Source organism: Saccopteryx leptura, chromosome 3 (genome assembly GCF_036850995.1).
Source record: "Saccopteryx leptura isolate mSacLep1 chromosome 3, mSacLep1_pri_phased_curated, whole genome shotgun sequence".
Classification (NCBI taxonomy): domain Eukaryota; kingdom Metazoa; phylum Chordata; class Mammalia; order Chiroptera; family Emballonuridae; genus Saccopteryx; species Saccopteryx leptura.
The window spans coordinates 135,319,024-135,334,780 of NC_089505.1; the positions used below are offsets into that span (position 1 = coordinate 135,319,024).

The 15,757-nt window shown below is 40.9% G+C and overlaps 1 non-coding gene across 1 annotated transcript; it reads right to left on the reverse strand.

The window, feature by feature from the left end:
• Positions 1 to 15,582: 15,582 nt before the first annotated feature.
• Positions 15,583 to 15,757, reverse strand: LOC136401642 (small Cajal body-specific RNA 1). Its single transcript, XR_010750664.1, has one exon. It is a non-coding gene; the product is annotated as a small Cajal body-specific RNA 1 (non-coding RNA).

The window sequence follows — 15,757 nt, forward strand, 5'->3', positions numbered from 1 at the left end:
AGTAAGCACTCATTAAATGTGCTGAATGAATGACAACATAAATGCTGTGTTCGTGATAGGCTCAGGACATCCTAGATACATATAATTGGGTACAAAATTGCATGTTACCAACTCCAAGTGCCCTAGGAATTCACAGCACAAAAACTCAAGAAGGATATAAACTAAATGGGCTTGAAGGAAAGGAAGAATCTGTGGGATGCAGGGGACATCAGTAGACATCCAAACTGAGAAGGAAAAACTACCAGTGTCGCTGCTAACAGTAAAGGGTAAAGATCCTGACCAGGCAGTGGCATAGTGGATAGAGTTTTGGACTGGGATGCAGAGGACCCAGGTTTAAAGCTCCAAGGTCTTCAGCTTGAATGCGGGCTCATCTGGCTTGAGCGCAGGGTCACCGGCTTGAGTGTGGGATCATAGACATGACCCCATGGTTGCTGGCTTGAAGCCCAAGGTCACTGGCTTGAGCCCAAGGTTGCTGGCTTGAGCAAGGGGTCACTTGCTCTGCTGTAGCCCCCCAGTCAAGGCACATATGAGAAAGCAATCAATGAACAACTAAGGTGCTGCAACAAAGAATTGATGCTTCTCATCTCTCTCCCTTCCTGTCTGTCTGTCCCTATCTGTCTCTCTCTCTCTGACTCTCTCTCTGTCTCTGTCACACACACAAAAAAGAGTAAAGGGTAAAGAAAACTGGAAATGAACACCAAGTAGAGTTTGTTATTCCAGGGCCCAGGGAACTTCCGGGACATCTGCGAAGCCCAGGTGATTATGTGCAAGAATCTTAGGTACGGCCTGACTAGGCAGTGGTGCAGTGGATAGAGCGTCAGACTGGGATGCAGAGGACCCAGGTTCGAGACCCTGAGTTTGCCAGCTTGAGCGTGGGCTCATCTGGTTTGAGCAAAAATTCACCAGCTTGGACCCAAAGTCACTGGCTCAAGCAAGGGGTTACTCGGTCTGCTGAAGGCCTATGGTCAAGGCACATATGAGAAAGCAATCAATGAACAACTAAGGTGTCACAATGCGCAACAAAAACTAATGATTGATGCTTCTCATCTCTCCATTCTTGTCTGTCTGTCCCTGTCTATCCCTCACTCTGACTCTCTCTCTGTCTCTGTAAAAAAATAAAATTAAAATTAAAAAAAAAAAAAGAATCTTAGTTACATGTGTGGGGCTATTTTTTCGGGGATAGGGACTAGAACTTTCATCAGATGATCATAGGAGTCCAGGAACCCAAACTAGGTTAAGACCCTGTAGGTAGCCTATGACACACTTCGTGATTACACATAATCATACCAATGGAACCCCGACCCAGAAGCCTTGGGTCTGAGTCATCTGGAATGGTTTCAGCCCTGCCTGTAAGTGGCATTTTAGTGTTTCCTTGCTGCTACTTATCAATCCACATCTGTCCATGTTGTCAGGGTGTCCTTAGCAGCTGATGGAGATGCCTCCTTCCAAAGGCTATTTATATGTACCATAGTCCTTCCTTCTCATGAGTTTCCAGTAGGGCAATGACCTCTTGTTAGATTGTCCATTGTTTATATTTCTCTGATCTTTTCTCACAGTTTCCGTTGAGCAGCACTTGCTGCAGCCACCTGCGCATCAAACAGGCCATTAATTGAAAGAGATTAAACAAATGTACTGGAGAAGGAAGCTGTATGTTTATGGACTACAGTACGTTCATGGTCATGCATAATGGACCAGGCACTTTTCCGCCCACCTGCTTATGCTACCACAGTGAACACAACATTTACATATCTAGAAGAAAACAGTGTTTTATGAATCATTAATGATAAATGCAGAAATTTGTCTGTTATGGATAAACATCCATGGCTTAACTTTGCACCATTCTATATTGGTTAAAAATATCTACCTTGCCCTGGCTGGTTGGCTCAGCGGTAGAGCGTCGGCCTAGCGTGCGGAGGACCCGGGTTCGATTCCCGGCCAGGGCACACAGGAGAAGCACCCATTTGCTTCTCCACCCCTCCGCCGCACCTTCCTCTCTGTCTCTCTCTTCCCCTCCCGCAGCCAAGACTCCATTGGAGCAAAAATGGCCCGGGCGCTGGGGATGGCTCTGTGGCCTCTGCCTCAGGCACTAGAGTGGCTCTGGTCGCAACATGGCGACTCCCAGGTTGGGCAGAGCATCGCCCCCTGGTGGGCAGAGCGTCGCCCCATGGTGGGCGTGCCGGGTGGATCCTGGTCGGGCGCATGCGGGAGTCTGTCTGACTGTCTCTCCCTGTTTCCAGCTTCAGAAAAATGCAAAAGAAAATGCAAAATAAAATAAAATAAAATAAAATATCTACCTTATCATCTTCCTTCTAAAGTGCACTGGTGATAATTGACATGGCCTTTTTTCAATCAAGAATTAGGGGGTTGTGGCCTGACTCATGGTGGCACAGTGGATAAAGCGTCGACCTGGGATGCTGAAGTCGCTGGTTCAAAACCCTGCACTTGTCTGGTCAAGGCACATATGGCAGTTGATGCTTCCTGCTCCTCTCCCCCCCCACACACACACACTCTTACTCTTTCTCCTCTCTAAAATGAATGAATAAATAAATAAAATAAATTTCCAACAAATTGGAAAATATTTTTAAAAAAAGAATTAGGGGTTGTTAACTAGCAATAGGAAGCCCCCTATTTGAGGATACAGGCAGTGTTTAAAGTTCTTAGAATAGAATAACTTTAGAGCAGATACCTTAGCAACCAGGTTGTACTAATAGAAGTATAATGTACCAAATGAGGGAAGTGATGGGCCCTGTCTCCTCAGAGCTAGACACACTATATAAGTAATAATCTTTATATTCAGTAGTTAGTGCCACATATAAGAGGGATAACAACAGGCAGCTGGTAAGCACTCTTGAATTGAAGGCAAATAGTGGCAGGTAACATTCATGGAGTCCTTGCTAAGGGCTGGGCACTGTGCTTGGCATTCCATATTTAATTTTCACAACCATTCAATGAGGGCACTACTGCTACTGTCACCATCTTACAAATAAAAAAACCCTGGGGTTGCATACACAGTAAATGGAAGAGCTGGAATGACACTCGTTCTGTCTGACTTCAGTGGACCCTCAGTGTAGGAGTTGGTGTATTTTCAGTTACTCTTGCTACAGATGATTGGTAGTTATGACAATGATGTCATTGCCACTGTGTATGTGTACACCAGTCTTGTTTCACTGATCAGAACACACACACTGGTAGGGAGTGACTGTATCAATTATGTACATATTTACTCCTCAGGCCTAGCTCAGTGCTGGGCATGTGGCAGGTTTTTCTTATATCTTTTGCTGAATAAAATAACAAATTTCAAAATGCTTCCAAAACCTATTCACCCATCAGATTATTGAAAGTGTGGGAAGAAAGAGACAATCTTGAGGTGTGGATTGTTACAGTGATTTTAGAGGACACTTTGGCAATAATTATCAAAATGTAAAATGTGTAAAGTCCTTGACCACAATACTTACCTGTCTAAGAATCTATTCCACAGAAATACACATATATACAAAGATTTTATATGTGTGTAAAAGCACACATAAAAAGATATACATATATACAAAGATATATTTGTGTGTGTACATATAGACACACACAGCCAAAGACAAATATACATTTATATGCAAAAATATATGTGAATATATATGTGCATGCACAGTCATTACAGTTCTGTTTGTATAAATGGAAACAACCTAAATGTCCACCAAAAGAGGAAGGATTTTTTTAAATTGTGATATAACCATACAATGCAATACTATGTACCTATTAAATATTAGAGTATACATATTAGGTAAACTATATGAATCTGTCAACTCTTTCCTATTTAGAGGTACAGAAATAGCAATTTCATATAGTTCAACTTAATATATGTACAGACATGAAAAATTTCAAAGTGTATTAGAAGCTGAAAAAAGCAAGTTGCTGGACAGCATATATACTAAGGCATGTATATGTTAAAAAACAAAAAAATACAGAGAAAGAAATAGACTCACTGAACATTTAACATTGTTATTTTGGGGCCTTTTACAATGAGATTCTTTTTGTAATTTGGTTTTAAAATTTGTTTACTACAACTAATTACAAAGTGTTTATGTATTTTATAAGCATTCTTTTCTGATCTACAAATTCCGAACTCCCAGAAATTCACCATGTTTCTCCATTGACACTAATGAAGAGGGGTAATGAAGAATTAGCCTTAATTATTCAGGCAAAGAAACCCAGATCATTGTGAGAACAAGGTAAAAAAGCAGAACTTTTTCTGGAAATAGTTCAAGATAATTGCATGAAAATTTCCTGCTTACTCTTCTTATTTGAACCTGACTTTTCAGATTAATGGAAGGTGATTTGTTTCTCTGTGATTCAGAACTGCACAGAACTTGGCAGGCAAAGAACACAGCGAAAGGAAGAAAAGGAAGGGGGACCAGTGAGGGGAGTGAGAGAAGATGGGGAGAACTTGAGAAGGCTTTGCACAGTAATATAACACAGCCCGTTCCCTCTGGGAACGAAGGAGGAAAGCTGATGGGAGACAGCCGGTGCTCTCCTTCCCAAACCGTGAAAGCATAACACCCTACACCCCACACTCCTCCTCACTCCAGGGACTGCCTCATAACTCTTACTGGAATCTCTGGACAATAAGAGATTTTTTTTTTCTGTTTCCTTAGATGATCGATGTCAAAGGAAAATCAGTTACCAGGTACTGTCAAGTGTGAGTCACCTACATTGTCAGTTTCTCTTGATTCTTACTTCTCTAAATGAACTTTATGAAGATAGGGTTTACCTATGGTAAAAATGCACTCATTTTAATTGTACATATCCATGTAATACACTCATAGAACCATCTTCATAATCAATTTTGGATAGCTGTTTCATCATCCAAAAACACTCCTTTGTGCCAGTTAATCCCCACTCCCACCCCCAGCTCCCAACAACCATTGATCTGCTTTCTATCACTATAGATTATATTTGTTTTTCCCAATATTTCATATAAATACAGTCATACAGTGTCTACCCTTTTCCGTGTTTCCTTTCGGTCAGCATGTTTTTGAGGTTCACGCACATTGTTGTGTGCGCTTATATAGTTCATTCCTTTTTATTGCTGAGTAGTTTTCCACAGTATGGCTACTCCATCACTGCAGTTTATCTATTCATCTATTGAAAATCATTTTGTTTGCTTCTGACCTTTGGCTGTTATGAGTCAGGCTTCAGTGAACATTAGTTTGACTCTTATGTTTCAAGTGAAATTCAAATCTATCCCTTTAGTTGGAACATGGAAATGGGAGAGATTACTAATATCTTTTAAATGCCTGTTAAGTGCTCATCAGTATACATAGAATGTCTCTTAAATCTTCACAAGAACACCAACCCATGAGATAGATGTTGTTCTTATTTTACCAATGAGGAAGTAGAGGTACCAAGAAGTGAAGGAACTTGCCCAAGGTCACAAAGTTAGTAAGTAGCAAAGCCAGGAATGTAAACACAGGCCTGTCTAACTTGAGTTTGACATTCTGCAACAATGCTTCTAATTGCGGCGTTTCTGTTTTCAGAAGGCTTGGTAAAGAAAGAGATTCAAAGGCAAAAGGATTTTGATTAGAGATGTTGTGTTGATGTAGAGGAGGTAAGCTGAAGAGGGAAGATGAAGGTATCTGGGTAAAGAGAGGAAAGAGACAGGAAATAGGAAAAGGACAAAAGAGGTAGGGAGAGGGGGAGGGCATTCTCTTATCTCTAAAGAATAAGGATTCTAAAAATTCAGTACAGAGCTGGATTCCCTAGGAATGGAATGGTGTAAAGCCTGAAATATTTTTGCCCACAATTAAAGGCAAAACCTTACCCAGTGTTGGCCGCTCCTTCCCCTTTCACCAGTGCCCTGGCGGTCAACCCTGAAGCTCACAGAATGCTAGCAGGAAGATGGGGCGCGCCTTTTCACTGGGCAACATTGCTGTTTTGCATGGAATGAATGCCACTCACATTCATGTTTAAAGTCAAGAAAGAAGCCCTTTGGATTAGAGAAACTAAAAATAAATAAGATGACTCATTGAAACAGTTTGAAAACTATAGAAATTTATTCATTTAGCTCTAAATTAGTTTAATATTTTCAAAGAGAAAAAGGAGGTAAAACAAAACAAGAAAATATGAAGACTGTCTCAATATGTGTCAAGCACTGAGCGAAGAGATTTCCCGTATTAATTGAGTTGCTCTTCATAGCCCTGTGAAGCATGTACTATTTTTATTCCGACTTCATGTAAGAGGAAATTGTGCCTCAAAAAGAGTTAAATATCCTGCCCAGGGTCACACAGTAAATGGCAGAGTCAGAACTCTAACTCATCAACCACTGCTCTATCCTGTTCTCAGCGGCCAGGTACCAGAGACTATGTTGGGGCAAGAAAAATGTATAAAACATGGTCTCAGACTTTGAAGAGCTCATGGGTGGACATTGAACAATACTTTCACTTTGGGCAATTGACCTAATATTTCTGATTAAAATAAGAATTAATAAGCCCACATTACAAGGTTTATTTATATATTCCACAAATTTTTATTGAATGTCACTTATGTACCAGACACAGTCCTGAATGTCCCTCATGGAGCTAATATTCTAAAAGGAAGAGAAGGCAATAAGCATATAAAAATAGATATATAGCCTGACCAGGCAGAAAAGCAGTGGATAGAGCATTGGAGTGGGACACAGAGGACTCAGGTTTAAAACCCTGAGGTCGTCGGCTTGAGTGCAAGCTCATCCAGCTTGAACCTGGCATCACCAGCTTGAGCATGGGGTTGCCAGCTTGAGCGTGGGATCATAGACATGACCTCGTGGTCGCTGGCTTGAGCCCAAATGTCACTGGCTTGAAGCCCAAGGTCACTGGCTTCAGCAAGGGGTCACTCTGATCTGCTGTAGCCCCCCCCCCCCATCAAGGCACATATGAGAAAGCAATCAAGAACAACAAATGAGCCACAACAAAGAATTGATGCTTCTCATCTCTCTCCCTTCCTGCCTGCCTGTCCCTATCTGTCCCTCTCTCTGTCTCTCTCTGTCTCTGTCACACACACACACACACACACACAAAATAGAAATATAAGTAAAAAGAGAGAAAAAGAACAGTAGAGGGAAGAAAGTAAGAAGGGAGGGGGAAGGAAAGGTATTAGTGTTCTCCAAAGAACAGAACCAATAGGATAAATATTATTAGTATTTAATTATAAGGAAGATAAGATTTATTATAAGGTGTTGATTCATGAGATTATAGAGGGTAAGTCCCATGATCTGCCACCTAAAAGCTGGAGACCCAGGAAAGCCAGAGTGTAGTTCTAAGAACCAGAGGGCCAATGGTATAATTAAAGGGTTGAGAGAAATTTCTTTAAAAGTGAGACCAGGCCCTGGCAGGTTGGTTCAGTGGTAGAGCATCGGCCCGGTGTGTGGAAGTCTCGGGTTCAATTCCAGCCAGGGAACACAGGAGAAGTGCCCATCTGCTTCTCCACCCTTACCCCTCTCCTTTCTCTCTATCTCTCTCTTCTCCTCTCGCAGCCAAGGCTCCATTGGAGCAAAGTTGGCCTGGATGCTGAGGATGGTTCCATGGCCTCCATCTCAGCCACTAGAATGGCTCCAGTTGCAATGGAGCAACAGCCCTAGATGGGCAGAGCATCGCCCCCTAGTGGGCTTGCCAGGTGGATCCCAGTTGGGCACATGCAGGAGCCTGTCTCTCTGCCTCCCCTCTTCTCACTTCAGAAAAATATAGAAAAAAATAATTAAGACCACAGCTCTTACCTGCTTCTTGACCTCTTCCCAGACAACAGGGCCCCAGAGTTGGGAAAGATTATGATGGTTGTATAATTAATTCTGTGTGCTCCACAGTATGTCTGCCATGGCCTCCTGTTTAAACACACCCAAGGAGGAAGTATGGAGAGACAGAGAGACAGACTTCTAAATTCTGACACTGTTTCTTGCTACCTGTAGATCAAGGCAATTTCCTGAACCTCCCAGAGCCTCAGTTTCTTCATCTGTAAATTGGGGAGAGTGATACCTTTACAGAGTTGTTGTGATTGATCTTATATACATGATGCACTGATTCTTGCTTCTCCTGCTGTCTCCCTCTAGTGATGAAAAATTCTAGCCCAGCTTATTTTCCCCCTTCTCTGATTTATCTTTTTACTCTAACAACCATTTTTTATATCTAATCATATGCTGGATTTTATTGTTCCTCAATTACTTTGTATGCATGAGTCGTGACCTCCCAAGAAGGCTGAGGACAGACAGCCATATTTTATACGTCTTGAGGTCCCCCAAAGGAGTTAGGTCAATCCAGGGTACACAGCAAGCATACAGTAAACCAGAAAAACCTGCCAAATTAAATTAACGATCCATCATCATCAGAGTAACTTAAAACTGGCTATATTCAATGAACTGTCATTTAATTGGAATTTCTCGTAAAAGGGCCCCCTTTCTACAATATCCATTTTCAAGTTAAAAAAAAAAAGTAATGACTGCAAAGGCCTTTGCTTTTAAAAAGAAATCTTTTCATTTGCCTCACGTTTGCATTTGAAACACAACTTCCTAAGCAAGCAAAAAAAAAAAAAGAAAGAAAGAAAGAAAGAAAGAAACTAAAACTGAAGCATCCTCAATTGCACAATTCAGGTATTATCCCCTAGCTCTAAGACCCAGACATACTGAGCCCCAGATTCACCCCTTTCCTTTCTCAAATGCCTATCTATTTTTGCATCCAAAAATTCAGATTTTTAAAGGTTGACTTTTAAAAGAAATGAATCCCAAATCTACATATGAACTGTAAGGTTCTCATTTCAAGTGGATACAGGTTAGAATATGTTTGACCATAAAAGCAGATAGGCTAGGATAAAGTGCCATGAAGAATCTATTGGAAGAAATAGGATCAGATAGATGTGGTGCACTTCTCTTAAGTGCATACCACTTAACTGCATAATCAGCCCGTGTTCCCAAGAATTATGCAGTCTCTGTCTGGCCCCCATTAGATTGAATGTGTTGCTACTCCAGTTAATTGCATATCGGCAAATTGCATAATTCAGCTCTCTGCACCGAGTTCCAAATGTCATCCGGTACAATGTAATCAAACTAGGGAAGTGAAGAGATGGAATACTTATGAGATTCTGCCCATTTGTCACATTTGGTTTGGAGAGTCTGTGCTATAAAGGAGGCAGCTGCTGGTCAGAGCCTGTGTGCTTTGGATCCCTGTCCCCCTCTTCCCCTCAGTGACACCACCTCAGGTCCCCATTCAAAAATTAATTTTAAATGGGTCCAAAAGAAAACAGGATGTCAACTTGGGAAACTTTTATTAAAAAATAAAATAATCTGCCTGACCTGTGGTGGCACAGTGGATAAAGCCTTGACCTGGAACGCTGAGGTCGCCGGTTTGAAACTCTGGGCTTGTCCAGTCAAGGCACATATTGGAGTTGATGCTTCCTGCTCCTCCCCACCTCCTCCTCTCTCTCTCTCTCTCTCTCTCTCTCTCTCTCTCCTCTCTGAAATGAATAAATAAAATAAAAAAATAATAAAATATCTGACCCATAATAATGGTGCGCTCCTTCCCAGGACTGACATATTACGTGGCAGAGCAGAAAAGGCAGGGTCTAGTCTTGATTCTGCCATTTACTAGAGTGGCAAGTCTCCTCGTCCCTCCTGGTCTTAATTTTCTCTTCTGTCCAATGGAAAGAATAGTTCTAGCCTTGTCTATCTCACCGAGCTGTCATGAGGGTGAAATGCAGTACCACTTGGTTACCTGCAGAGTAATGTTGAAATCTATTACTAGATGCAGCGGAGTGAGGCTAATGGACCCTGCATCAGAGAATATGAAGAGTTTATCGAGCTGATGGAAACACTTCAGGAAAGATCTGGGACAGCAGAAAGTGGTAAAAAAGAAATGAAAAGAAGGGAATGCTTCTGATTTCATGGCAAACCCTTCAAGCGTCAGGTGTTGTCCTTGGTTTCAGTTGAGTTTTTACTCTGTAAAGATTCAATGCTCTTTCTCACACACATGCACATGTCACACAACAAGATCCTTCTTATGTTGCTGATTGAGCATAAAAGGTAGCATATCTACATCATTCACTAATAAGTCCAGGGACTAGTTGTAGAGAAAAAAGTACCCGTCACACAAGGCTCCAAACTATGCAAGTGTCACAAGGAGAAGTTTGACACACAGGTGCCTACATTGTAGAATCTAGAGGAAGTGCTCATTTGCAATGTGGTTGGAACACAACCTAAAGACTTCAAAGGTCTCCCTTTGCTCTTTGCAAATTTCTCCCACAGATGTTTTATCCTCAACTTGTATCTATTAAAACAATGAGTGATATGTCTTAGTTTCCTTATTCCTCCTGAGTCATCTGAAGGAGTCTTTAAGTCAACAGTTGCCAAGCTATAGAATAGTTGGCTGCTTATTTATTGGAAGGGTTAAGAAGAGTGGATTCCAGCTCAGTCTCATACTAGTTATAAAATCCCAGGAAAGGTATTGAATCTCATTAAGTCTAGTTTTCCTTTCCACAAAATTAGACCAATAGCAGTACTTCTGAGAGGTTAAATAATATCATGTATATTAAACAAGAGGCATAATGCTGTGCTACACTTTACTAGTGCAGAATTCATGTGTGACCCAAGGTAAGCTAATATGAATTATGCATCAACATTTTTACAGAATTCTGAAATAATATGCACTTCAACAATTGGGTTTTAGGCAGTTCAATCTGCATGTTGTGTGTTTCACTAAGTGGCTATTAAAGCACCTTTGCTTTTGAATAGGACATCATGACATAAAATTAAATGTGAACACAAATCATTCTAGAAAATTGCCAGAGAAAGTAGTGACTTGGTACTTTCACTCTGACCAATATTGTTAGTTTGAAAAGACAATGGTAGTGTGCCTGTGAGGAGTTTACACAGAGGAGGAGCTGAAATGTTGATTAAATTGAATTCAGGGCAGAAATTCAACGGGTCAGTTGTTTCAATTGGAAGAGTCTACTATTTTTCAAGAGATGGATCAAAAACTGAACAAACATTTAAGTGTGATATTCAAATCCTTCCAAAATCTACCTATTTCATTTATCACTATACTGTATACACTATAGACAATGCCTGATAGGTAATATGTGTTCAATAACAAATGGTTGAATAAGTTAATTTATTAGTTAATGATTCCCACATTTGGTACTAGTCTTTTCTTCTACTATTATTCAGCATGAGCTCTTCACTCTACCCAGGCCATTCTACCCATGGTTTTCTAAACACTGTCTTATTTATTTCTCCCTCTAAAACTTGGCTCACAAGCCTTCCCCATTTGTTATGTTCACTCTTTTTCCTCTTACACACAGTTGTTCCACTTTTTAAGGTGTGATATTTTGATCTGTGTCAACTTGACTAAGCTGAAACTACATTTCCCAGAGTCTCATTTCCTGTAGGACTCCAGGTTAGAGTTGATCAAGACAGTTCTGGAAGTTTGAAGTCCTGATTAGATGTGGTAAGAGACAAAAAACAGAGGCACTAGCAGATTTAAACTTGTTCTCACTCTCCCCTCGTCTTCAATCAGCTCTTCTTCTCCACTGCTGGTCCTAATGACCCACAGCCCCAACCCACACACAGAGCAGAGTCAACAATCTTCCATGGGCTGCTCCATAGGTTCTCGCTTGCAGTCCCATTTCAGCAGCTACATACACCTGACTTTCCAGGTTTCCGTTGCCAATGTTTACTTATCTACCAGTGCCAGTGTTTGAGGTTACTAGTTAGTGACCTTCTTTCTGACCCTCCAGCTCTCCTTTCCAGATCTTAGTTCCGTAGATCCTCTCACCATTATGTAATATCCAATTGCTATAATAATTCCCTAATTTCCCAACAGAGCTCAGAGTGGTTCTGCTTCTCTGGTGAGAACTTAATTGATACACAAGGCTCATTTCATGTAATAGCTGTTTCTTTATGACCTCTTGATCACTGCAGAGTAACCTCTACATTTCTCTGGGACGATGTTTGCAGCCATCTATTGACATTAGTCACATACTATCCTGTTTTGCTGCATTTACATTCACATGTGCCTTCACGGTGCTCAGAACATGATTGGCATTCAGTACGTGTTTAATGAGTAAATGAAAGTTTACATGACATATGTGTCACCTTTCTCCCCTCTTGCACTTATAGGAGATGCTATGATTGATGTCACATGCTTTCCCATCACACTTGAGCTCAGGTTCACAATCTTTCTTGATGTAGTGCTATAGATAGACAATTGGAGCTGGCATGGAAGAAGAAACCTGCCATTCTGAAAATCTCTGACCATAATGACTTATACCTCTTAGGTAAATTCAATAAAAAATTACAGTGCATGTACATACTGAAGCTCAGAGGAAGTCAATTCCATTCCCCATGTTCAGCCTTACTGCCCCCATCTTTCCCACAGTAGGTACCCAATAAATATTTGGTGAACAAGACAATGTCAGTGTAGCCTTCACAAAATGACCTGTGTGGTCTCTACAATCCAAAGTGACTCACTAAAGTGTCACCATTTAAAATAACAAATACATGAAAGAGCAACTGGAGTGAACTTCCTGCATTTTAAGAAGGCCTCTCCAGCCATTTATAGTTCTTTCAGGGATAAAGAAGACAAAGTACAAAGAAGCCCAGGTCCCAACCAACAAAAAAATGTGACATGTTGTGAAGCACTCGGAAAGAAAAAAAACCTTTCTGCTTCTGTCCTTCTGGTGTTACTAGCCCAGTTCTTGGCAATTATACAGGAGGAAGACTTTGGAAGGGAAAACAATCTTTGAGAGGGAAGTTTGAGTTCAAAAGAATCAGATAGAGCCTGACCAGGTGGTGGTGCAGTGGATAGAGCGTCGGACTGGGATGTGGAGGTCCCAGGTTCAAGACCCCGAGGTTGCCAGCTTGAGCACGGGCTCATCTGGTTTGAGCAAAGCTCACCAGCTTGGACCCAAGGTCGCTGGCTAGAGCAAGGGGTCACTTGGTCTGCTGAAGGCCCACGGTCAAGGCACATATGAGAAAGCAATCAATGAACAACTAAGGTGTCGCAACGAAAAACTGAAGATTGATGCTTTTCATCTCTTTCCGTTCCTATCTGTCCCTCTCTCTGACTCTCTCTCTGTCTCTGTAAAAAAGAAAAAAAAAAAGTCAGAATGATTATTAGCTAGTATATAAGGCCGTGATGACGAACCTTTTTATAAAAACCGCCCACTTTTGCAGTGCTGGTCAACCTGGTCCCTCCCTCCCACTAGTAGGCGTTCCAGCTTTCATGGTGGGCAGTAGTGTAGCAGCCAAACAGTGCTGCGATTGGCCCTCCATGAAAGCCGGAATGCCCACTAGTGGGCAGCAGGGACCGTGTTGACCAGCACTGCAAAAGTGGGCGGTTTTTATTAAAAGGTTCGCCATCACAAATATAAGGGGTCTAGAGAAGGATATTTCTGTTCATTTTTGAGAAGGAAATAGAAATAAAGACATGATTGACTTGACATTTGGAAACATTATTTTTGGTGTGTTCTTTTTTCATGAATGTTGCCTTGCCAACCACATCTTGAAGGAATTCTGGCAGGTACTTCCTATTCCTGTGTTCATTCCTCTGTCTTCTATTCCTGTGAATCAGATGTGATGATGCCCCTGATTATCCTGGCAATCAATTACTGAAAGCAAGGATATAAAAAAAAATCAGTAAAAAGGTAAATAAAATAAGCTAATTGGGTAATAATGCCCATAGTAAACCCTTTCCCTTAATCCTTGCAACCTTGATGCTAAACAGAAAATAAAAGTCAATATTGTCCTTTCACGTTCTCTTTCTCACTTGAAAATTGTGTGTCTGGTTCCTGGTAGTTTCTTATTAGGAGAGCAATGTCATGAATACCTCAGGCTGACTGGTTGTAGCGCAATGGATAAAGCATTGACGTGGGACTCTGAGGTCCCAAGTTCAAAACCCCGAGGTCATCGACTTGAGTGCAGGCTCATGTGGATTGAGCATAGGCTTATCAACATGAACCCAAGGTCTATGGCTTGAGCCCAGAGGTCTCTGGCTAGAGCAAGAGGCCACTGGTTCAGCCTGAGCCTGCCTCCTCCTGCCTCCAAGGCACATATGAGAAACAATCAGTGAATAACTCAAGTGCCGCAACTATGAGTTGATGCTTCTCATTTCTCTCCTTTTCTCTCTCTCTCTCTTTTTCTCAAAAACAAACAACAAAAGAAGTCCTGTGCTGCATCTATTTTCTACTCCTTCCTCAGTCAAAATGTCACTATGCTTTGGGTAACTGTCAAATGTGAGATATTCTCACTTCCCTCCACATTTCGGGAAGTACTATCGTCAGATAGATCCACTGTCAACAAAGTTTCTCCACTAAACTAATAGCATTGTGAGGGGGCAGATACTATTTTTGGTTTGTGTTTGCAAGGCCTGGCATAGAGTAGGTGGTAAGTAAATATTTGTTGAATGAATGAATGATTGAGTTTTATTCTATTAGTATGTTAAACAAAATAAATTCCTCCCCCTCAAGATGTCATCTACCTCATAATTCCCAGAACCTTTGAATATATTACTATTTATTTATTCATTTATCATTTTTTATTTTTCTGAAGTGAGAAGCTGGGAGGCAGAAAGACAGACTCCCACATGCGTCCGACCGGGATCCACCAGGCATGCCCACCCAAACTAATATGTTAACATCGATAGCCACATGTCTTTTTAATTGAGCTATAGTTGACCTAACAATGTATTTATTGAATAGATAATAATCCTAAAGACAGCCAGCATTTACTGAGCACTTAGGAAGAAGCACAGTACAAAATGCTTTATGGACATATTTTATTAATTCTCAGAACTCTATTATAAAATGAATATCATTATTATTATTACTCCCAATTTACAGCTAAGGAAACTGAGGCCTAGAAAAGTTAAGTTACTTAAGATCACATAGTTAGCAAGTGGCAGAATAAAGACTTGAACTTAGGCAATCTGAGTCCATATTATTCTCTTCCACAAGAGTGCAAAGAAGTATGGAAAATAACAGAAAACTATAAGACACAGTCCTGGCCTTTAAGGAACTCACAAATAGCATGAGAAAGATCACTCCAACATAAATGCTATATTAGAGAGACTGTATCACGGATGTGAAATGATCTATGACTTTTATTTAACAAAGAAAAGAGAACCAGAAAGCTGGAGTATTTAGGACTGGATAAAGCTGGACTGTGAAAGGTCTACGAACAAGAGTGCACTGTGAGGCTCCCTCCGGGCCGGGGAAACAGAATGAGCGAAGGAAGCACCATGCAACTGAGCATGGAAACGGGGAAAGAAAATTAAAAGCTTGCGAGTAAGGAAATCTAAGAAAGAAAAATGAGAAGATAAAATACTTAATTATTTTTATGGGAACGGTAACATTTATTGAGCACCTATTCCACCATAAAGGGAACATTCACATTTGTTATTTCATTTAATCCTCACAAAACTCCTGCTAAATGAGTATTATTAGCCTCATTTTTACAAAAGAGGATATTAAACATCCAGAGGGATAAAATAACTGCTCAAATGCACATACATACCCAGTTAAGTCTGATTCTCCAATTCAGACTTAACAAATTCCCTTTGTTCCTTTTTTATTCCCAGTTGTGCCACTGGGTTATAAGAGTGTGTCTTTACACACTGGGCTAAAAAGACTCATGGCTTTTGTTTTACTGTTGCACTTCTTACACGCAGCTATCACATGACCTTTGTTTCTTTTTGCCCCACAATAATCTTAGCCCTGCTCTGAGAAGGAGAAAACTTCCATTAAAGTAAGA